This window comes from Hyposmocoma kahamanoa, unplaced genomic scaffold (assembly GCF_003589595.1).
Source record: "Hyposmocoma kahamanoa isolate Upper Pololo Valley unplaced genomic scaffold, ASM358959v1 88, whole genome shotgun sequence".
Lineage (NCBI taxonomy): Eukaryota > Metazoa > Arthropoda > Insecta > Lepidoptera > Cosmopterigidae > Hyposmocoma > Hyposmocoma kahamanoa.
Genome location: NW_020654466.1, coordinates 11,376,002 through 11,401,217, shown reverse-complemented (window position 1 = coordinate 11,401,217; position 25,216 = coordinate 11,376,002). Strand labels below are relative to the sequence as shown.

Genomic DNA, 25,216 nt, shown 5'->3' with positions numbered 1-25,216 from the left:
GTGTGTGTGTGTGTGTGTGTGTGTGTGTGTGTGTGTGTGTGTGTGTGAGAGAGAGAGAGAGAGAGAGAGAGAGAGAGAGAGAGAATGTTCTGTATGAGACAGGAATGTCATACTGTTGTATTTAGCGTTTATAAAAGCATTCGAGTTTATAAACCTAAACATTTCTATATTAATTTCGCATTCCACGTCAATAACAATTCACAGCTACACAGATTCATTAAATACGTAATATTAAGTCAATAAAGCAGTCGTTCACCGAGCAATAGAAGTGTGGCCCAAAGCCCATAGAAACGAGAGGACGCTGTGATTGATTGCAATGAGCCGCTATAAGCAATAAACAACTAATCGACAGTTTATGAACTTGACAAAGAACAATATTGAGCACTTTGAATGACATTTACAAACTACGTAAAGACTTAGAGGGTGGAACACTCTAAGCGTAAAGAGCGTAAACTAAAAATGTTGATGTGACTTCTTTATTTTAATGCAGCCTGTCCCAAAGTGGGCGATAACGCGCCCTTTAGGGCGCTGCAGGCCTAAATGGGGGCGGCAAGAGACCAGGAAAAAAATGGGGGCGTTGTGTAGAGGCTTAGGGAGAGATTTGTAATTTCATATAGGAAGACTCTTAGGGTTGTATTCTAGAACTCTATTCAATGCTCAAGTCAGGATTTGAGTATGGTTTACAGCACTCGAAATCATACTCCAGTCCCTGTCATTAGGGTCGTATCTCCGTGTCTTTACTTTGTAAAAACAGAACAAACCTCGTTTTTGCTTAGTACAAGGAACATGAAAATTCAAATTTGGAATTTCTTTACACACACCACTACGTATGCAATTCAGAGTTGTCGCTATTAGAATGCTCTAAGATTAGAACCTTATTAGAACTATACAAGTTAGTAACAATGAAATATTTGTTTTCAAGGTTTCTAGTAGTGTCTGCTTGTGACATAAAGTAAATTATAAGGAAATTTTGTATTATTAAAAAATAAATTCCAAAAAAAGTACGACGGGGATATTAATCAACGTTTCATCAATATTGTAACCTACAAATTCGATAAGATTCCTACGTCAAAGTAAATTTACCGTAAATAATTAATAGTGTTTGTTTGAAGGCTGAACTACTAATGTATTGAGCAATTAACTATTGAAACTCATGATGTTGCAGGGGGCTATCGAGTATCGAGAACTGTAATAAAGCAATGAGCCCTATCATAAGAGGTCGACTTTATTCAATTACGAACTAATAATCAATTTTAATTTGCTTGTCCACTTGACAATTAGCTCAAACCTTGTGAAAGGGTTAGTGCTTATTGAAACTTTCACAACGTCATCTTATTACATTTGTATACGAAATAAACAAAGACTTAATTTTAGTTATAACCTATACGATTTGTTTTAAAAGCTGATCCTGTATCAAAACGCTACAGAACCTTAAAATAGCGATTCAGAATGGTAGTAATCAATCTGAAAACGGTACAAACTTTGAAAAAGAGGTTCAAAAAAGCTTTTAATAGGTAATAACCTGCATCAAAACGGTATGGGATCATTAAAATGAGGTTAATAAGCTTTTAGTAGGTAATACCCTGCATCGAAACGGTACAGGACCTTTAAAAAGAGGTTTAAAAAAACTTTTAATGCAACCTATTGTTAAACATTGTACCATGGTTCACTAGATATTAATTTATATTTACTTAGTTACATGCCAGAATAAAAGTATGTCATATTGGTTTATTTAAAATATATCAAATTATAATGTTATTAAAACCTTAATTAATTTAATAAAATTTTAGATTAAGTTACTAATTTTAAATCAAGTTTTTTTAGTTTAAGAATAAACAAGTAATGTGATTTCCGGACTACAACAGAGAAAGTTCTTGTAGACGGCGCTGTCTCGAAATACGCGGCGCCCTCTGTAAAAACAAGTATCTATGCGCCCTCTGTTTTAGTCTAATAAAACATGCATATAAGGTCAAGAAAAAGACGAGACAGTCAGCCGTTGTGAGATTTTTGAGAAAATATTATCTTCTAAAAGTGTCAACGCTCGCAGTGTGTTAAAATAAAGGAACAATTATAAATCAGATAGTGGTTTTTATAAATTGTGTTATCCAGGCCAACAAATCAGAAATTGGGATTGGTAAGTAACTTTTGTCGACTTAAAATTACTTACGCTCACATAATTAGTACCAAATACCCAAAAACAAGCATAATCAAGTTATTCTGGGAAAATAAAGTCGTAATTTTAATTTTATGAAATCAAAAATTATTTTTTTTAAATTAATTTGACGTTTTTCTTTTCTACGTCCGACAATTGTAATTACCCCTTTAATATAAATCCCCTAATAAGCGTGTTATTAGCCATGTTTCAGTAGAATTTAATTTATGTGGTGCTTATAGAAAATAACTGTGAAATTTAAAAGTTTACGAAACTAACGTGTAGTTTACTTATTTTTAACTGTTGTTGAAATTCTTTTCCCAAACCCTGTTTTATGATTATAAGCTGAAATTTAGTTCTACGAGCCAAATTAGCTGACATATTTTTTTAACGGTTGATTATTTTTCTTATTTCAATGTTACAATAATGTTAAAAAAAAAAAAAAATAGGAAGTAATGAATCAAATCAGGTTAAGACTTTACTCATTAATTTTATTCCTTTTGACACGTATATTAAAGACTAGATACTGTTCCGATTATTTCGTTTTTACAGGGTATGGAGGATAACTTAAATGAACTGGAAATGCAATCCAGTAGGAACATCAGGGCGAATGATAGTCGCTCTCGCAGCCCTATCCTGACGCATCTGAGCAAAGCGACGGGGCAATGCGATCGCAGCGCGGCCCACTGCCGGTCGCGCCGGTTTTCCAACCGAGCAGCGGGCGCGCAGCCCCTCGTCGGGGCGCAGCGCGGCCCGCTACCGGTCGCGGCAGCGGGCTGGTTGCCCAACCGAGCAGCGGGCGCGCAGCCCCTCGTCGGGGCGTAGCGCGACCCGCTACAGGTCGCGGCAGCGTGCCGGTTGCCCAACCGAGCAGTGGGTGCGCAGCCCCTCGTCGGTGCGCAGCGCAGCCCGCGATCGGTCACGGCAACGCGCCGATTGCCCAACCGAGCAGCGGGCGCGCAGCACCTCGTCGGGACGCAGCGCGACCCGCCACCGGTCGCGGCAACGCGCCGGTTGCCCAACCGAGCAGCGGGCACGCAGCCCCTCGTCGGGGCGCAGGGCGACCCACCACCGGCCGTGGCAGCGTGCCGGTGCCGTCCGTTCCGGACGGCGTTCACAGCAGCAGGAGCGCAGCCCAGCCGTACATCGTAGCCGTTCACGCCAGAGGGAGCGCAGCGCAGTCAGTCATCGGCTCCGCCCTCCAATCGACGTGGGTATGTGCAGCGAAGAAGTTAGTCGCCCCGCGGCAGTCGAACATGGTAAAATTAACGATGAATCCTTAGATGCTAATACCAATCTGTTGCTTCTTGTTTAGGCATTAAATTCGTTAAGTAATAGATCAGCTAATGATAAGTTGTCATACCAAAATACCATCCCTGAGTTTGACCCTACGCATAAGGAACAAAACATAGATATGTGGCTGCGTAAAGTAAACGAATGCGCTACTATTTACAGTTGGACGGATAGGCAAACTATACATTTTGCTTTGACTAAGTTGAAGGGTTATGCTCAGAAATGGTATGAGGGTTTGACAACTGTAATGTACACTTGGCCAGAGTGGCAGGAAAAATTGAAACTAGCTTTCCCTTGTGACGAAAACTACGAACAGTTACTATCGGCCATGCTAAGTAAACGTGCTAGGTTCAACGATTCTTTAGTAGAATATTACTACGATAAGGTAGTTCTTTTGAACCGATGTGGTATTCAGGACAAACGCGCTCTTGACTGCATAATTTTTGGTATCGAGGATCGTAACGTTCGTTTAGGAGCAGAGGCGGCACGATTTAAAACACCAGAGCAATTACTCCCTTATTTAAAGAGTGCCCGTAGTTTCAATCACATGAACAATCGTAATTCAGGAACAAAAGAATCGTTTTATAGAATCAAAAACAGATAAGGGTCAAACAAACAAGGACTATAAAAGAGCAGCTACTATTCAATGCTACAATTGCTCAGAATTTGGACATTACAAATCACAATGTACGAAACCCAAAGTCATATGCAGCAAATGCTCTCGTGCCGGACATACTGCCGATATATGTAAAGACGATAGGAATACTGCTTCAAATATGAACAATACGCCCAAAGCTGTCATGTTAGTAGTAGGTGCTCAGTCTAACGCATCTAAATATTATAAGCAAGTTTTAGTTAACGGTATTCCAAAAACAGGTTTTATAGATTTCGGTAGCTCTGCAACTCTCATCAAAATGTCAGAAGCCAAAAATATAGGTACTTCTTGGGAGTCACGAGAGTCCTTGCCAACTCTTAGAGGATTTGGCGATTCTATAGTTCAGCCGTTAGGAAAAGTCTCGGTAGAGATCAAAGTCGACGACGTAACAGCCATCGTTGAACTTTTCGTCGTTTCGGACCATTTCTTACAGGCGCCATTATTGATTGGTAGGTCGTTTACTGAGCAGTCTCACGTCGTCGTCGAAAAGGATAGTGTTTCGCTTCGATTCCGACTTGCCAAGATGAATAGTTCCAAAATTAAGTTGGTTTGTTCTGAAGACACAGAAATCGATGGGTTAAAACTACTACTACTACTACTTCAGTTCAAAACTGATCCGATTGTTTCAGGAGAAGTATACATTGAAGGCGGTAATAGGTTCAAAGTAGGGCAAGAACATTACCTGATACAAGGGTTATTCACAGTCTCTGAAGGTACCGGTGTTGCGTTGATAAAGGGTCTGTCTTCTCAACCTTTTCTCATAAAGAAAAATTCCACAATAGCTAGGTGCCGTAGCGCCGAACTAATGCCCGAAGATGATGATGATAACAGAGTCCTGCGTATAGATGATATGTCGGAGCTACAACCTATAGCACGACTTGACATTAAGACAAATGATGGTCTTGATGACGTCACTGCAGAGTCTTTGGTTAAATTACTCAACGAATATCGAGATTGTTTTGCCTTCAATTTGTAGGAGCTAGGAAAAACCGATTTAGTAGAGATGTCCATCAATCTAAAGGATGATGAACCAGTTGTTTATAGACCATATCGATTGCCAGTCAGTGAAAGGTCTAGAGTACGAGAAATGGTACGTGAACTTATAGATTGTGATATAGTTAGACCCTCGAAATCACCGTACGCGAGTCCGATAGTACTCGTCAAAAAGAAAACTGGAGATGTTAGGTTGTGCGTTGATTACAGGGCCCTCAACCGAAAAACATTTAGAGAAAACTATCCCCTACCGAGAATCGACGACCAACTCGATGATCTTGCAGGCTATGAGTACTACAGTACTCTGGATTTAGCGAACGGGTACTACCAGATTCCCATTAAAGAGAGTGATAGGTATAAGAGTTCCTTCGTGACACCTGACGGCCAGTTCGAGTTTAACAGGGTCCCTTTCGGTTTGGCTAACGCGCCATCCAATTTTATGCGAATGATTAACCTTGTGTTGGAGAAAGCGAAAGGGGTCGCTTCAGCTTATATGGATGACATCATCATTGCATCGAAAACAATAGAAGAAGGGCTAGATAAGCTTAGACAGGTTTTGGAATTAATGAGGGATGCAAGTTTGACTCTTAAACTGAGCAAGTGTTGTTTTTTTTGTAAGACCGTGGAATATTTGGGGTTCGAACTTAGTAAGGAAGGTATTAGGCCTGGATCTCGAAAAATAGAAGCAGTACGAGATTTTCCTGCGCCCCAAAATCAGCACGGTGTTAGGCAGTTCATAGGGTTGTGTAGCTTCTTTAGACGTTTTGTTAAAAAATTTTCTGTAATTGCAAAACCATTGACCAGTCTTCTAAAACGAGATGCTAAATGGGACTGGGGTAAAGAACAGATAGAATCGTTCGATACTCTTAAAAGGGAACTATTGCGAAAGCCAACGTTAGCATTGTACGACCCAAATGCCCCAACTGAATTGCACACGGACGCGTGCAAAGTAGGCGTTGCAGGTATACTAATGCAAAGAAATAAGGACGGTCTACTCAAACCCGTGGCATACTATAGCAGGCAGACCACGACTGAAGAGCAGCACATGACAGCTTATGAGTTAGAAACGTTAGCGTCACAATCTTTGCAGAAGTTTAGGGTATACTTGATTGGCATAGAGTTCAAAGTGTTTACTGACTGCAATTCACTCAGGGCCACCTTTCTTAAGAGGGATTTGATTCCGAGGGTTGCCAGATGGTGGATCTCAATACAAGAGTTTAACTTTTCTGTTGAGTACCGCCCGGGCAAATCTATGGCTCACGTGGACGCCCTTAGCAGAAATCCATGCGGTGCCAAATCACATTCGGACCGGAATATGGACGCCGAAATAATGACCGTTACCGACACGGACTGGCTGAGCACTGTCCAACAGTCGGATTCTGAGGTCCAACGCAAGATATCTATTATAAAAGATCCAGAATCCGCCAACATATTAGATACCACCAAAAATTACGTCGTACGTAACAACAAGCTGTACAAAGTGAACGACGAAGGAGAAAAGTGGGTGGTGCCAAAAGGAGTGAGGTGGCAGATTCTTAAACAATGCCATGACGACATTGGACATTTTGCTTTTGATAAAACACTATCGAAAGTGAAGGAATCTTACTGGTTCAGCAAAATGCGACGATTCGTCAAAAAATATGTTGACTCTTGTCTCGAGTGCGCCTACGCTAAGTCTTCGTCTAAGAGAAAAGCTCCACTTCACCCGATACCGAAAGTAGATTCCCCTTTTGCGACACTACACATCGACCATGTTGGTCCGTTTGTCAAAAGTTCAAAGGGAAATACCCATCTGTTAGTTATCATTGACGCCTACACTAAATTCATCATATTAAAACCCGTAAGAAGCACGAAAACGTCTATAGTGCTTGAGAAGCTTCGTGAATATTTTAGTATCTTCGGAGTTCCTAAAAGAATAATTTCTGATAGAGGTTCCTCGTTCACTAGCAGTAAATTTGCAAGTTTTGTAAACGAACTTTCAGTAAAACACGTTTTAAATGCCGTTGCTACACCACGCGCAAATGGTCAAGTCGAGCGGTATAACCGCACTTTGCTCAATTCTCTTACTGCAAAATGCACAGGTCAGAATGAAAAAAAATGGGACCATTTCGTACCAGATGTACAATGGGGTCTAAATAATACCTATAATAAAGGTATAGGTAGGACACCGTCTGAGGTTCTTTTCGGTACTTCGTTAGTAGGAATAGCTGAAAGTAAAGTCAGGACCTATTTAGACCAAGGCAATAACTCTAGCATAGATTCCCTTCGAGAAATTCGCGAGAAGGTCAACGAATATATCGCCAATTATCAAGAAAAGCAAAAGATCTACTATGATAAAAAGTCAACAGATGCGAGAAAATTTCAAGTAGGTGACTTGGTCAGTATTGAAAGAGAGGTTCCGTCATCAGGGCAGAGTCGCAAATTAGTACCGAAATACCAGGGACCTTATCGTGTAGCTTCAGTATTAGGTAACGATAGGTATCAAGTCGAAGACACGCCAGTTACCAGAAAAAATGGACGAAAATATAATTCCGTAGTTGTAATCGACAAAATGAAACCTTGGCTAATTTTTAAGCGGTCAGAAGAAGAAACCGATTCTAACAAATCGGATAGCGATACTGAAAGCGTTGGTTCATAGTAACTGTCCACAAATACTTGAGTAAAATAACTGTCTGTTAGGCACTTACTAACTCTATAATATATTTAGTGGTTAAGTTACACCAAAACATACAATAATTTGATGATACGATAGTCTTTTAAGCTGTTATGTTATGTTTGTGTTTTACTCTCAAAGTCTACTCATGTTGACAGGGGTAGAGTCACCGTTGTCCTTAACATACAATGAAGCGGGGTTCAGGCAGTCGCCTGATACCGCAGTCGGCAGACGAGGTGGAAACGACACAAGCCACGTTCGTTGAAAAATATTAATTAACAGTTGCTTAACTGAGTTTCATTTAGTCAAGTGTGAATACAGATAGAGCTATATATACTCAAATAAACTAAATAAATTAGAGTTATGTTAATTTGTTTTTTTTTACACGGGGACGTGTAACTTTAGTCGGATGGCCGAATGTTAAACATTGTACCATGGTTCACTAGATATTAATTTATATTTACTTAGTTACATGCCAGAATAAAAGTATGTCATATTGGTTTATTTAAAATATATCAAATTATAATGTTATTAAAACCTTAATTAATTTAATAAAATATTAGATTAAGTTACTAATTTTAAATCAATGTTTTTTAGTTTAAGAATAAACAAGTAATGTGATTTCCGGACTAAAACAGAGAAAGTTCTTGTAGACGGCGCTGTCTCGAAATACGCGGCGCCCTCTGTATTAGTTTAAAAACAAGTATCTATGCGCCCTCTGTTTTAGTCTAATAAAACATGCATATAAGGTCAAGAAAAAGACGAGACAGTCAGCCGTTGTGAGATTTTTGAGAAAATATTATCTTCTAAAAGTGTCAACGCTCGCAGTGTGTTAAAATAAAGGAACAATTATAAATCAGATAGTGGTTTTTATAAATTGTGTTATCCAGGCCAACACTATTATGTATTGCAATGTCAGTGCTATTTGTATAAGTTTCGTTGACCTACATTTTTATGTAATAATTTTCACGATCTTGTCAGGTGAGTCACAACAGTTCGTAAGGGAGTTGTATTGGGACCGTTATTTCATTCGTAATTGATCATTCTCCGACTAAGTATCTCGTTTTGCAAATAATGATAACAATAATGATACGTGTTGGCGTTTAGTTAGGGAGAAAAGCATCGCATTAATATATTCATCACTATGTACATTATGTTTACTTATACATTTTATTTATTTAAAGCTAAAACATATGTACAATTGAAAACAAAGTTCTTCTAATCTTAATAAAGTAAATCAAGCCACTTAATTACATTTTATGTAAACATTCCTTAACAAAGTGTAATCTGAGATTTATCGCGGATCTTTGAAGCGGATACCTACCTTAAACGTTAATGCCTCTAGATACGCTTTAAGCAAATTTTATCCCGTCAATCTAAATACGGTCTCCACAAGGAGCGAAGCGAAGGAACCGAACCATACAATTGACTACAAAAGGACTGTGTAATAGCTTATTTTACGGCTGAGTGGCCCTCGCTCGACGCGACGCGTTCTTTCTTCCTCTTTAATCCTGTTAAAAGATGCACAAGATTGTACACCAACCATAACCGTTTTATTCACATAACGATCGTAAAAGAGTTAAGATTTGATATATATATTATATATATTCCATTATATTAAGACAGTAAGAAAATTATAACAGCCAATGTAATTACATATTATGGTCTCTCAATGTGTGCCTAATCAGTCCACTGCTGGCAGGCAGCCACGATACAAAAAGAACAATTCATATACTCGTAATATAGTACAATGAAATTGAACACAATGATAATAAATATAAGTTTATCCTAATAACTTTACAGAAACGAATTTAACAAGTTACTCTATTTAAAGAGTAAAAACTATTGTAAATTTTGTTGGCACTCTTTAAAAATCTATATAAACAATAAAAGTGTTGTAACGTGCAATATTTTATTGCACAGCTTTTAATATACGTTACAAAAAAGTTATTATTTCTTGACTGCCCGTAGTCTAAAATGAATAAGCAGCCCAGAAAACACGTGTTAGCATAACGAGACACAAAAAGAATATGATATCGACTTTTAGTGTGGCGTTATAAACATTCTGTCCGCCCCAAATCCTTTATTTAAAAAAAAAGCAACTTAGGGCGCCAGCTTTGCATGTAAAATTACCTTAAAAAATTCATGTAGTGCTCGTCGTTTCTATGTACATGACTATTAACTCTCTTCACATTTTTATGCTTCATTGTACTGATGAACTATTAACTAAGTCATCTCATTATTGTGTTATTTCGAAGGTAAAATAAAATTATTTGTTACTTACTGTGCAGCATAACTAAAACAGGTTTATTTTTTTATGATATCAAAATTTGGATAAACACATCGTGTACCTGGTGGAAAGCGACATGCCTGTCTACAACAGTTGCAGGGCCACTCAGAGCTTAAAATCGCAAATATCTGAGGGGCCCTTCCACTGCACATTTCGTCACCCTGAGACATAAGTTCACAAATCTCATGTACCTGTAATTTCGCCAGCACTTTTAAAACCGGAACGCAGTAATGCCCGCATTACTGCTTGGCGGCAGAAATAGGTAAGGTGGCAGTACTTTCTTGGACGAACTCTTACACAAGTAGCTCTACTGCTGCTAAATATTACATGTTTATTAAGTCGAGTTCTTACGGCAATCCATATGTGTTTTCAAACAAGCCAACGTTTCGGGCCCTTTTAGAGATTCCATGGTCTCGTGGTCGTCATAATTGTGATATAGATCCGAAAAAAAAGATTCATTTCTTAACACCTTTTTTATTAATCTCTTAATTATTTCGTTAGTTACAGATTAGATTTATTCATCAAGTATTTTTATACTTGGTGTGTTAAAATTAACATTAACCACAAAGAAAATAAAATCAAACACAAATTCAATAGATGTATCAGGTATTCGTAGAGAATTGGCTGTATAAATTAACAAGAGCTAAAGCAAAAAGCAGTGCTGCGATATTCAGCAATAAATGAATGATCAGCTGAGCAGTTCAAAGGTCAGTTCCCGTGTCATTGACCCCGCATCGATTCTGTTCCCGCTACTTCGGCCTCCATTCAGTGTACCCTCCCTTAGGCCCTACACGTTAATGGCGTGGTGATAGAGTAGGGGAGGATTTTAGAGCTTGTTTTATAGAATTCCTTGCATTATAGTTCGTGCTTGAATACGTCGACGAGTAGGGAGCTTTGGTTTGCTTTGTCGTCTACGTTGTACAATGAACAATTTTATTAATAACAAAGATATTTTACAAAAGCGTTTTCTAAACAGACACAGAATTTTGTACATCCATTGATCAAAAATAATATACTAACAACCAATATTATAATATACTATATTATGTATACTATATACTAGCGACAAAAGTTGGAGGTATCCAATAATTAATTACTGCAAAGTGGATGTTATAAGCTTTTTTGCTTTGTAAGATATAAGTGAGTTTATACAAATAAAATTAATTATAATTGGTAAATTAAATGAAAAATTTATGGAAATCTTGTCATAGTGAAAGACAGAAGTTAATTTAAAGCAACCACACGAAATGATTTAGTTTTACACATGCATATATCGAGCCATATACATAATATTTACGGAACTCTAACTTGGACAAAGCAATAAAAAACGTTCGTCTTTATGATTTGAAATTCTCCTGTAATCAAATGTTCGGCTATGTACAGTCAACACCACATCAAGCTACACATTTTTATTCGAATATTGCCTCCACAGCAACCGTAAGATCCGTCAATGTGTACCTATCATTGTCTAGGTCAAGGCGTCTGAGGCGAATCCCGTTTCATTCATACATTCGAATCATATCTTGAAACGCATAAACGATAGGGAAGAACGAATTTTCAGCCTTCGAAGACTTTATACAACCGTAAAAGCAAAACATAGTACCTAATGTAGCATCTTATGTACAAAGCAGGTACAAAGTATAGAACAGAGATAAACATTCCAAAGTTAAAGTATGCTAGTTTATTTACGTACATAAACAAAGATGAGCTTTCACTATCTTTACGAGAATTCCTTGAAGATTCTTAAGCTTGACGCAAAACCTCCCTGAGACAATTAGAAATACCTGCATAAAGTATAACGGTTTGTTCCGATATCTTGATGTATTAAGGGGCCACGTTTTACAGCCCCTGGGGTGGACTATTTATACCGGAGGGTTCCGCCGACCTTTACAAATACAGCTTTACTGATATGCTCTACAAACTGCTCCATAAAAGATGGTACGATACGACCGTGGCACCCGGCAGTTATGTGACAAAAAATGTCGAGTAGTTGACCTTTGAACGCCACGTTCAGTGTATTAGTAAAACAAATGGGTATACTATTATCCGGAAGTCTACAGTGTTTTTGTAGATAAACGAGAGGGATTTGTAAAATAGTCGTAATATATTGCTGAGAGTATTTTACGAATGGCCGTAGTCGTGTTCAAATTTCACCCATAGTATAGTCGACTGTCAAAGAACTAGGCTGTGTTCCCCAAACGCTGCAATTTAGCGCTATTCAAATGAAATACAGGATTCTCCTACTTCAGGTATATGTGTTATATTTTACGTTTATTCGCAGTCTTTAGTTATTCATTTGTACAATAACTTATTCAATAACAATTTTTTAAATTTTGTATTTAAACAACTATAGCGACAAAAAACGTCAGAATATAAAATAGTAACGTTCATATTTAAATAAATGGGACATAAACATAAAGCATCAATAAAATTAACACCATTTCAAAAAAATCAAGACTAGAGTGAATAGGCATTTACTACATAAAAGCGTAACATCGATGGCCCTATCGTCGCTTAAAATCAAATGAGAAACTACCTAAGCGATCGTCCATTTCATATTAAAAAAACTATTACCAGTATGAATAGATGCAAAAATATTATTGATACAAAGATCTTGTTTTTTATAATATCAAGTGACGGGACAAACAAGTCGTGTGCTTGGTGGCTACATGCTTGTCCAAAACAGTTGCAGTGCCATTGAGAGCTTTCAATCGCAAAGATATGTAAATTCAAATACCATTTTCGGTGCAACAATGAATGTTGTATTATATTATATTACTTAAATATATGTGTTTTAATATAATAGTACTACGGGCATTTATTTATTGTTTATGTAAAAATATGTTATCAAAGTAATTTTTAATTTGAATAACATAAAATAATAGGGGTTAAACTAAAAGTCAATGGGGTTAAAGTATGAAATTGGCGATTTGTACTGAAAATCTAAATTGTTTATTTTTTAAATTTTTAACAAATTTATTTAATCAAAATAGTTGCCATTATTATCTATACATTGCTGCCATCTAATGGGAAGGTTATTAATGCCTTTGCGATAGAACTCCGACGATCTAGACTGCACAAACTGTGTGAAAGTATTTTGTACTGCCTCCTGGGAAGAAAACTTCTTGTCACGTAGATAATTGTCCAAATCACGAAAAAAATGGTAGTCCGTTGGAGCAAGGTCTGGTGAATACGGAGGATGACGAATGGTTTCTAACTGCAGTTCCTGAAGGGTCAAAATGGTTTCTCGTGGTGTGTGAGGTCTCGCGTTGTCGTGGAGCAATAATGGTGAAGATCGATTCATGAGTCGGGGCTGTTTTACTGCTAGTTTTGTCAACATGGTTCGGAGTTCGGCACAATAGACATCTGCCGTTATTGCTTGACCAGATCGGAGAAAACTATAGTGAATAACACCATGCTGAGACCACCAAACAGTTACCATTACCTTTTTATTGGTAAGTTTTGCTTTAGGACACTGTTGCGGCATTTGACCTGGGGTCAGCCATTGCATTTTTCTTTTCCGGTTATCATAAAGAATCCACTTTTCATCACATGTTACAATTCGATCCAATATTCCTTCATTTCTGTACCGGTTCAACAAGGCAACACAAGTTTCAACACGCGTTTCTTTCTGCAGATCAGTCAAATCATGAGGCACCCATTTTTCGTATTTTTTTATTTTATTGATTTGACGCAAGTGAGTCAATATTGTGGGTAAGGTAACGTTAAACCATGCCGCTAATTCCTGGGTAGTTTGACTAGGATCGGCTTCCACAATCTCTCTTAATTCATCGTTATTCACCTGTGTGGGCGGTCTTCCTCGTGGCTCGTTCTTTAAGTCGAAATTTCCATCACGAAAGCGTTTAAACCAAAATCGCACGGTGCGTTCGTTAGTAGACCCCTCTCCAAACGCAGCATTGATATTGCGGGCTGTTTCTGCCGCGTTAGTTCCGCGTCGGAACTCGTATTCAAAAATCACTCGAATTTTCGCAGTATCCATCTTTCTTGTCTAAATTGAATAACAAAAACAATTGAAAGTCGATATTCAAATGTTTCAAATTAAAAAAAAAAAACACAGAAACCATTTGAAAAAAGTTTCATTCGAAAACCTCAAACCATGAAGATTCTATGAAAATTCAAAGAACCTATTGCAATAAAACGGCAATTTCATACTTTAACCCATAATATAAATTATTTTTAAAAGCATTATGTAGTTATGTCAGTGTTGTTGTCGTGAAATTATATAATTATACATAGTGCAGTCAAATGTATACACAATATTTGACTGCACTATATACATTTAATTTCATAATGTCTGCAATGTTCTAGTTTTACAATTTTATTATTATTGATTGTCAAACACATATCGTCGGTGATTTGTAGAAAAATAAATATGCGACATTTCGTAGATTTTTCAGTGGAGCATTAACAGTCGTTAAAACCTAAAACGTGCTCCCAATAACGAATATTTACATCCTCTTTTGAAATTTATACTTTATTTAAATCAAAATGGAATTCGAACAGGACGTAAATATTTTAAAACAATCGTTGTCGATTACGCTCTTTCTATAAAATGCGGACGATATGATGTTGATTGATGATAAATTAAATTCAAATAAATATTGCAATTCAAAAAACTCTCAAAAGTTTAACAGATAATAAAGAGAAAAAGTGGTTTAAACGGCAACGTTGAACCAGAAAGATACAATTATCAATGCCACCGTGCTTTTTGCCAATCGGAATACGCGGTTACCCTGTTGTTGAGATAGAATATATGTATCTCAAATAAAGTAAACATACTATATTCAGGTAAGTGTGTCTATGTACATCGAAACAAGTAGTTTACAATGAGATTACAGAGTTTTCAATCACTGCTCTCTTTTTCACCGCATCAGCTGATCCCGGGCACAGGGCACAACTCTTGAGAGCAGGGAAAGTGACCCATTACATTTATAGCACTGGTAATAGAGTAGTATTACAGTATATCAATAAAATATATTTTGCTGTCTCAACAATTGTCGCTCAACAGTACTGTTAGCTTCTGGTGCGTAAAAACGGATTGTTTGACTCTGAGTACACCTTTGTGGCAAGGGCACGGTGATTGACGATAGTAACATTTAAAATAGATTACAAATACATAATCTTTAACTTTTGCTTCATACAAGGTTTCCGTGGGATTTTTACAATACGGCTGACGCATCTAACGACATAATGTATAGCTGGCATAAGCACAGCTTCTGATTTTAAAGTTGGCTTACTTGAAGTTATACTCTGTGGATCAGGTATCCCCTTCCGCTCCGTGTGCCCTCTCTAAACTTAGAGATAGACGTGCGCACGCGCCGCGCCGGGAGCCGTCACGATGCATTATATTCACTGCATTATTGAGTTGCGTTGGAGTTTATTTATGAAAGCTGGTGTGAACGCCCGGTGGTTTGCACAGCAACTTGCTCTATGTACTTTATCATATAATTTATCTTGCCTAATTGGGAAATTGGTTTTGTTTTATAGTTCAGACGGTTCTTCTCAAGCCTTTAAGAGAAAGTGACAATTACGCATGGCGTGTTTTCATGTGTAGTTTCTGTTTTGTGAAGTAAACTAACTGGGAAGGCAGCCACCTTACTTATTTCTGCCGTCAAGTAGTAATGTGAGCGTTGCTGCATTTTGGTTGTCAAGAGTAAGGCTGCTGAAGAAATTATAGGCACATGGGACTTGTCAAATCTATGTCTCAGTGGCATCATCAGATCTTTGCGACTTAAAGCTCTGAGCGACAGTGGCACTATTATGAATAGGCGTGTGGCTTGTTCGTCCCATCAGTTGGTGTCATAAAAAATAAAAAGCGGACTACCACAATTTCTTTACATGGCAGGCATCGACGGGTCCACGTACTATATCATTCTGATTTGAAATCGCGTGCTCACTAAGTTCGCCATTCTTGAAAAATTCTCTTTTTTCCGAGAAATGTTCCTGAAGCGACTGATATACATTGTAATGGAATTGAGATAAAAAATTACTAAATAGCACGAACATGCTTACAATACTTTATGTTGAGCTGATTTACATCGACCTGAGGGTTTGTCATGTGACATAAAAACACGAATACGATGATTAATGGCATATGGACGAATGTCACTTATAGTATGAAATAGTTTATTACAGTTAGGGAGACATTGAACTTTGGTGTAAAAGACTAAAATGACAATAAATTGATTGTACGCTTCGATGTTTGAAGAAATGAAAAAAGTTGGAAAGACTTACAAATTAAATACTATAACATACATTTGAGAACATACTCGTACAGGAACATTTATGTATAAATCCATTGAAGTCAGGTCAATTTAAACCAAATCATTTTTATAGGAAATGATACATTTTTCGAATCTAAATCTATAACAGATCCCATAGTCACGGCCGCCTGACCTGGGGCCTGTAAATGGCCCGAAATGTTGGTTTGTTGGAAAAAACAAATATACGCTTTTTAGATCCCAAAAAATAGTTTCGTTTTCCTATGTGTAACAATGGCAAAAACCTAAGAACTCCATACAACAACCATTTAATTAAAATAAAGGATTGTTTGAATTGCTCATTCTACCTTTACCTTGTTCTATATACACTAGGCATAAATAAGTATTTCCTGCCGAAGCGTAGAAATCTTTCATTTGTTTTTTGTATTCAAAGTTCGGGCATAAAATTTTACATTTGAATATTTTTTCTCATAGACTTAACATGTTGACCTTTAACCTGGATTTCCTCAGGCCGCAAATCAAATGTTGTACGTAGAATTATACTTTATACGCTAAAAATTTCATGCATGTCGGTTGAGGCTATGGGATTCCCTTTATAGATTGTGCAATTTGAGTGGATGCTAAAGAAAGACGCGATGTGGTATGAATATAAAGTAAACAACTATACGAAAGTTTTTCTTAAACAACCCCTCTAAAGGAATGCGGGTGTTATGTTATAGAATCAAACAAGTTTTCTGCATAGTTCCGCCTGTTTATAGAACTAAGAGAGGACAAAGTCGCAGGCATCGCTTTTCATAAAGTTATTGTAATCATCTAAAAATACAGTCCATAATGTCAAAAATATATTGTTGACTGTACTATTCTCACAAAAAATAAGTCTAGGCAACCAATCAGTTAGGGCATTAAAATTCTTAGAAGCCCGACATGTGCCAGTCTTCTACTTAAAAGAATTAGTTTGGCTCGCACGCGAAATAAAAAATATGTATACGGTTTATTTCTTTGTTTGTTTCTCAAAATGGAGACGTGGACGACCTCGTTGGTGATGGTGGCATGATTTGGGCTCCTTTTTAAAGAACTGGTCAGATGCAGCCAAAAACCGTTACCAATGGAAAAAGAGGAGTTAAGCCTTTTTCCAGCAGGGGACAAAATAGGCTTATTATAATAATTAGAGTTAGGTTTACGCGATTGGTATTGGAAATGAAACTATTTTTTTCGGATCTTAATCGCGTATATTCAACTAAATGTTTGGGCCACGGCTACCTGATATAAAAAAAAATAAAAATTACGATTTTTTACCATCTCAGTTAGCCGTTACCGTAGGACCTGTACCGTAGGGCTCGAAACGTTGGTTCGTTTGAAAAAAAAAATGTTCGTAATTTAGCTCCAAGAAGTAGTTTCAATCCTAGTAATATTTGTTGTTATTTCTTCGTTTATTCTTGCCATAACAAAAAAAAGAACGTATTAGTTCGTATACATTTTCTATTTTAGACCTTATAACTTAATCTATGTAGTTGCTTCTTGAAGAAATCACTCAGTAAGAACTATTGATAATAAAATGTGTTTTTTTTTGTATAAAATAGACACACGCCTGGACACAATTTCGCCTAATGCCAAGTGATGATTGTTCGATGATGGTACGCGTTTATTTAAGAAATGCCTGTTCATCGCAACTTTGAATTATTTTATTTAGTTATTTATATAAAGTTAATACAAATACAAAAATATTTATTATTCTCCACAAAGGTAAAGTACAAAAGTACAACAATAACTAAATATTAAAAGATTCCTTTGAGATAGCTGGTGTTTGCACTAGGAAACACTGTTACGAATCTCTAGGCTCTCCACCACCTAAATGTAGTTAGATGTACTACAACTTTCATACAATAATAACTTTTTATTAAGTTAAAGAGTATATTAGGAAGTGGTGATAATGTTCTCTGTACCAACGTAGTCCAGTTTGGCAAGCAATCGGAGAGTGTTTTGTGGACTATTTATCACAATATTTCTAGTTTTTAATTCAATATTAATCGCCAGGGTTCGAAGTTATCAAGATATTGGTTTGCTTTGATAATTATCACGATAATTATCCCTTACATATCCGATTATCCATAGTGATTCACAGTTATGTCTGTCTTTAATTTTTGACTGAATATAATAGTAAGACAACTAAATAAACACGAAGAAACATCATTGAGAAAACAATTTTGTTTGTGAGTTTTTGAGATTAACATTCGAAATGTTTGGAAAAGTCTCTGATACGAACACATGGCACGACATTGCTAGCGATAGCGGTAGCATTTTGTGACTACAATTAATTTTATTAAGTATTAATCTCTTCGAACCCCGTTAACCGCTGACAATTGGTTAACTGCTAGATAGACCGCTCTAAAAAAGGAATGTTTTACTAAAATCGTGACAGACGGGTTAGCATTAACAATCACAATACATTGTAGACAATTATAAGACATGATAAAACCCACAACACAACTCGGTAGGAGTTTCGTTCTATTAGTCATCAAGAATTACTCGCAAAGATTTCATAATGCATGTCCACAAACTTGTTCTTTCCAGTCGTAGCAATATAAATAAATTAAAAACAAAACTACAACCAAAAATAATTATGTAGGTCAATCTGAACTCGAGCAGGAGGCACAAATATAAAAAAAAAATCTAAAAATAAAACTGTTAACGTATTTGGAATAACAATGGAGAGAAGCGGTATTGTTATGTGCACCTTTTTAACTAACATTCTTATCGTAATGGGTTAGAGGTGCGATTTGTTTGAATTGACAGCGCAATCGACGAGCGGATGCAGGCCACAACGCATATATTATTTTCTTTTAAAGGTATAGGCGTTAGAAGAAATTGCTTTAATTTACATTGCTGCGTACCGTTGGGTCACAAGTACTATGACGCATAGTATATACGCAATGAAGTCAGAACAAAAGATGGATCGCTTTGTTACAAGTGTGATATACAAGATGCAACAAAATGCAGTAGACATATTTACGAATACGAAAGTTTACATGAAATTTTAATCAGAAAGATTTTATTTTATGAAAAAATGTTTATTTCGAATATTATTTTTATTTAGAGCTAAAATTTTTCAATTTTTTTTAAAATATCAAGTGACGGGATGAACAAGTCGCGAGCCTGACGGTAAGCTACACCCCCGTCCATAACAGTTCCGAGTTCCGTCTCTCAAAGATTTAAATCGCAAAGATCTGAGGGGCTCTGTCACTGCGACTGTCACCCTGAGATATAAGTTGACAAGTCGCATGTGCTTGTAATTTCACCAGCGCCTTGCCCTTCAAAACCGGAACACAGTAACGCTGACATTACTGCTTGGCAGTGGAAATAGGCAAGGTGGCAGTGGTTACCTGGACGAACTCTTTCACAAGGAGCTCTGCTGCTACTAAATATTGGGCACTATCCTAAGACGACTATGCTGTATTGTTATACCTGCTAAAGATAGTAAAAGCCGAGTCACCGGAACCGTATCCGGAGACAAACCTCACCTGCGACATAATGGGCTACAAGCGATGAATATTGATTTTCGAAATTCGGTTGGCGTGTTGTCATACTTGATTACATGTGTTTTGTACATGTTCATCATATAATTGTGTATTTTAATATTATAGTTCTGCATACGCATTTTAATGATATCACTATCACTAAGAAGAAGAGCCTATTTAAACGTAGAACTAGATATCATAAGTAACATTGAACGTTGGTAATAGTCATCTAATAAATTAAATCAATTACTTTCAAGTCAGTATTAAAATCAACGTAAAAAGACTAAATTCTTGAAATATAAACTTCAAGTTACGGGTCGATTAAATGCCATAACAATTTATAGCAAACTTTGTCATAACAAATAATAAAATCAGTTTTTGAAATTATTATAGTAAATTAGCATAATTTATGTTTAGGTACTAAAAGACATGTAAACCACATCCAAATCATGAAATAGTAAAATCAACTTTATTCCAATTTAATGTTACTCGAACTTCATCAAATAACAATTATTAGGTCAAGCACGAACCAACATTACACCATAAGCCTTAATTACCATTAATTTATACAGTTCCCAAAATTAACTCTTCGAAGTTGAACATCATATTGTTTATTTATCTCCCTCTAATATACTGATTTGTAAATAGCGTGTGCCTCCTATCTCTGTCGGTGTCTAAAATAAACTCCCGAGACGTTTCCGGTCCGCACATACCGACCCTCAGTTACAATGCACTACCATAAATAGATATTTGCAGAAATTGAGGTAACATTATTAATGTCAAAATAAATTACAATTTACAAGGGCGTAAAAATAAAGTTACGCAAAAACGACAATTAAATGTAAATTAAATTCTTGTAAAGTAACTTTTTAAAATTTGAATTTTCTTCGTTGAATTACTTTAGAAATAAAGATTATCTGCCTGTGCCCTCAGAAAGCTCACAGTGTCTTTCCTACCTACAGTTACAACTTATATTACTTTTTTTATTTAATTTGTTTTTTTTTTCAAAAAGAATTATTTTAAAATATGATGTGGGCACGATTCATGGAAAGAGGGATTACAAATTGTTTGCAAAGTTGTTATCATCAAGTTATCAACACATGAGTAATGGGCATAAATTTATTTCGTTTCAGGTCACTGCAGAATTCGGTGAAATGTACACAGCTGGTATTAATTTAGCGACACACAGATGCTGAAGTTTTCATTAATAACTATATATCATTAAAAAACCTTATTAGTAGTGTCACTTGAAAATAATAAGACAGTTTGCTGGTTAGATACAAAATGTACACTAATAATAATAAAGTTTCATTTTAGTTTCGTCTTTTTTTTTAATTTTTTTTTTAGTTTTTTTTTCATTTTTTTTTAAAGTTTCATTTTTTTTGTTTTTTTTCATTTTCATTTTATATTTAAGTTTTGTAGCTTGACCCACAAGCATTTTTGAATAGCTAAAATCACACATGAGATTACAAAAAATAGACATGTCAATTAAATAAAACAATTCATACAAAAAAGATAAACGATAATCGTATTTTATCGTTTTTCGGTTATTTTAATACTAGGTATTACAATACTTTTCTTCTGGACACGAATTGCCATGGTTGATCTGGATATCTTTAAATAGGGTTTGGACTCAGGTTAGACCGAGTAAGGACAATTTCCCCTGGAGGGGAGTTTCGATTGTTGTGTGGTGCGATGGCCCAGCTCACAACGTGCCCGTGCCCTAACACCGCGCGCTTGAACATTATCCAATTTTATTATATTTATACAATAGTATTATATTTGCCACGGTAGCCTAATGGATTGACCTATGAGTTTCTCAGAATTTATGTACTAAATTTAATTTGTAATTTGCCATGAATTTTCGGTAAAGGAAAACAATGTGATGAAACTTATACGTCGACGAAGGTTCACAACCCTCGGATATCGCTTGAATTCCGCAACCCGCTTTGGGCCAGAGTGGCGGACTATGGCGTAAACTCTCGCCTGAGAGGAGACTTGTGCCCAGCAGTGAGACGTACGAATGGGTTGTTGGTGATGATAATAGTGTATGTCATCGAAACGATGAGAAAAAGAAGGTCAATATACGACATTCAATGGAAATCTACAAAACTTACAAGAAATTAAAAGTTAATTAATAAATAGAAATTTATAATTTTTTACTTGTGTCACCTGGAATCAATCACTTTTACTGTTATATTGCACACATCACAAATAAAATCGTAAATTGATAAATTAATCAATATGGCAGCAGTACTCAATATTGCCGTCGATTGTCATAAATTATCATCTCATTCCAATCACTAGGCTCAACGGCCATCACCATGATGCAAATGACATTGTCACAAAACGTAATTTTCAAACTCTGCCATAATTACCGGCTTCTCTGGTGCGAATTAGCACGCTCGGCCATTCCGGCCTAATTTTAATATGCAAATGCTAAATTAACTTCACTTCCAACATAGTTAATTATAAACAAGCCCTAGTCTTTGTAAATTAACATGTTTCAAAAGGAAGGGTAGTTAATTACATAAAATTACTGCTTTATCTGGGTCCTAACAGTGCATCTGTGTTGTTAATGACATTGGTAATATAGTTGTAATTCTCTACTTCAGAAAATGTTAATATATATATATATATATATATATATATATATATATATATATATATATTTTACACCCACACTCATAGCCTCGCACTAGGGAAACCCTCTATCGCGGGCGCCATGGACACACTCACCACAAAATGCACCCAAACTCACGAGAGAAATAAATGAAGGCCATGCAAATATTTCTCCAGGCTCGGAAAATGAACCCGGGGGTTCGGCGTGGCAGTCGAGCATGGTAACCGTTCGGCACCGGAGGCAATTAATGAAAATGATTGACACAAAAAATCAATAGTTGGAGTCCAATTGGGTTGAGGGAAAAGAAAAATTCCTTCAACCCAATTGTACTCGAAGGAATTTAGGAAGGAATATTCAAAGGAAAGGGTTGTCACATCAATTCTTTAATAATGATGGGGTTAGCAAAACCATAAAAGTAAATATCCTTATTAATTTTAAACAGTTTATACTAGCAAATTACGAGACTACTCAACTACCTTGTCAAACATAGACAAACCTCGCTAGCGTAACACCACAAAAATGGTATAATTATTCTCTTTTATAGCTATATCAAAACATGACACGACAGCACTCACGATATTAGAGTCTAATGTTGATAATAATAAAATGATACCAATTATGGGAAATACTGTTTCCAAAATAACATGTAAAATGATCCTACAAAAATACGGCAGAATTACGTGCCGTTATGAAAGGCACATATACTATTGGTCATTAATAATTGGTCATAAACAAAAATAATGTCCTAAAATGTATAAAATACAAAAGAATAATTTGGCAGCGTTTTTCCTTTGGATTGCTATTTTATTCTTAGGTGGAATTAGCTACCAGAATGGCTTCCGCCTCAACGAAGCGGACTTAAAACTTTCTAAAGGGGGCATTCATTATCCTGCATTCCAGTCCGCCGCGTAATGCAGGATTATGAATGTAGTCGCAGTGTGCAAGCCATCCTGCAACGCGTCCTGCGAGACTCCATATGTGGGCCATACGCAGGATAGTGTGTAAGCGGTCTCCTGTCTGCGCGGCAGATTGCCATGCAGGTAATGAATAGACCGTTTTAGGGAAGGCGTTAAGTAAACTTGTATATTAAGGGCGCCTTCGAATTAGACGATCATAGAAGCGCTGCAGTGGCGCCAGATATAGGAGTGCAGCCGCGCCAGTACTAAGTTTCATACAATATTTAGAAGCATAGTTGTAGGGCTACTGTCGTGACACGCGCCACTTTTGCAGTCACAATAATTACGTAATGAAATAAAAATTTACTGAAGTGCTACAGACGCGCGGCTGTCGCGCCATTGATCGCTTCTACCAGCGTCTAATTTGAAGGCGCCCTAAAACTGTAGGGACATTCATTCCCTGCATGGCAGCTCGCTACCCGGCAGGAGACTGCTCACACACTATCAGTATATGGAGTCTCTTAGGACGCATTGCAGTATTGCAGGATGGCTTGTACACTGCGATAACTTTCATAATCTTACATTACACGGCGGACGGCAAGTCGGACTGCAATGCAGGATAATAAATGCCCCCTTTTAGACAAAACAAGCTATACCTAGAACTATTTTTTTTTAATTACAATTACCGCGACGTAAATGAAGTGAGGTACAATTTTCAACAAAGAATTTTAATAGTGGGATAAATTTAGTACGTGTACCTACTAGAATTATAATTATAACTTTAAAAGTCTGTATTTTTAAGGTGAGAATCATTTCCAATCATGAGATGTAATATGAGTTGTCCAAATAAGTCCTCAAATAAATGAAATACGATGTGTGTGCGACTATTATGTGGTCTTTATGTTCTTATTTCTATACAAAATTAATCAGCAAGTGAAAGCGCATGGCATAATGCCACCTCGCCCTTGATTGGTAGATGCTGCCCATCCAAAGACACAGCTATAATCTAGGTCAACTGCTGACCTCCAACTCCGGTTTCGATTACTATTTTGTACTAGCATTCTGATAATGATGTTCCCAGTGCCATTGTCTGGTTGCTAAACGTTGATTAACATAAAATATTAACTTATACATTATATCCGTAATAATTTATTGAACTGTAACTACAAACATCTTTTAAATTTAATTATTTTAAAAGACAGTTGCTGATTTGGTATAATAAGAATACAAATATAGATTGTCATTTCTGCCCTCGTAACGAAAAAAGGCACATAGTTGTGCCTTTTTTCGTTCTGAGAGCAGAGTTATATACCAGAGGAATGTGTGTACTAATTTTACACAAGATACCAGCGCCCGGCTAGCTCAGTCGGTAGAGCATGAGACTCTTAATCTCAGGGTCGTGGGTTCGAGCCCCACGTTGGGCGTATGGTGTGTTTTGTTTGTTACGGAAGTAAATTAAAACACGAAGCTTTTTAAATACTTTGTTATAGTTTATAAACTCATAATAATTTATGAAGCATATTTTTTTCTACAACAACTTTATTTATGAAACCTACTACTAAAGATTATACCTTAGAATTTCTCTGTATTTATTTTCATCTTCTTTACTTGCTACAGCAGTGTATTTCTGTTTACCTCTATTCTTATGAGGTACTAACGTATATGTAGATAAAAAAGGAGAGTACAATACTTTACATAGTCAATAAGTTACAAAAATACAAAAGCGACTCTGAGACAATACAAATTGCCTGTATTTTTCACAACATTTATCTGTCAAAGGGTTGTCACTGTTTCGTGAAGGTTACTTTGGTAACATCGTTAAAGGTGTTATGAAACGTTTTTGTTTTCGAAATAAAATACTTAATCTCCTGAGTAAAAATTATACAGTAATTAGGTACATGTAA

At 36.5% G+C, this 25,216-nt stretch overlaps 1 protein-coding gene and 1 non-coding gene across 2 annotated transcripts in view; one reads left to right on the top strand and one right to left on the bottom strand.

The window, feature by feature from the left end:
- Nucleotides 1-25,216, bottom strand: part of LOC113235838 (matrix metalloproteinase-14-like) — a 202,174-nt gene that overhangs the window by 165,893 nt on the left and 11,065 nt on the right. The gene's annotated exons all lie outside the window — the stretch shown is intronic.
- Nucleotides 24,664-24,736, top strand: Trnak-cuu. The gene has a single exon. It is a non-coding gene; the product is annotated as a tRNA-Lys (tRNA).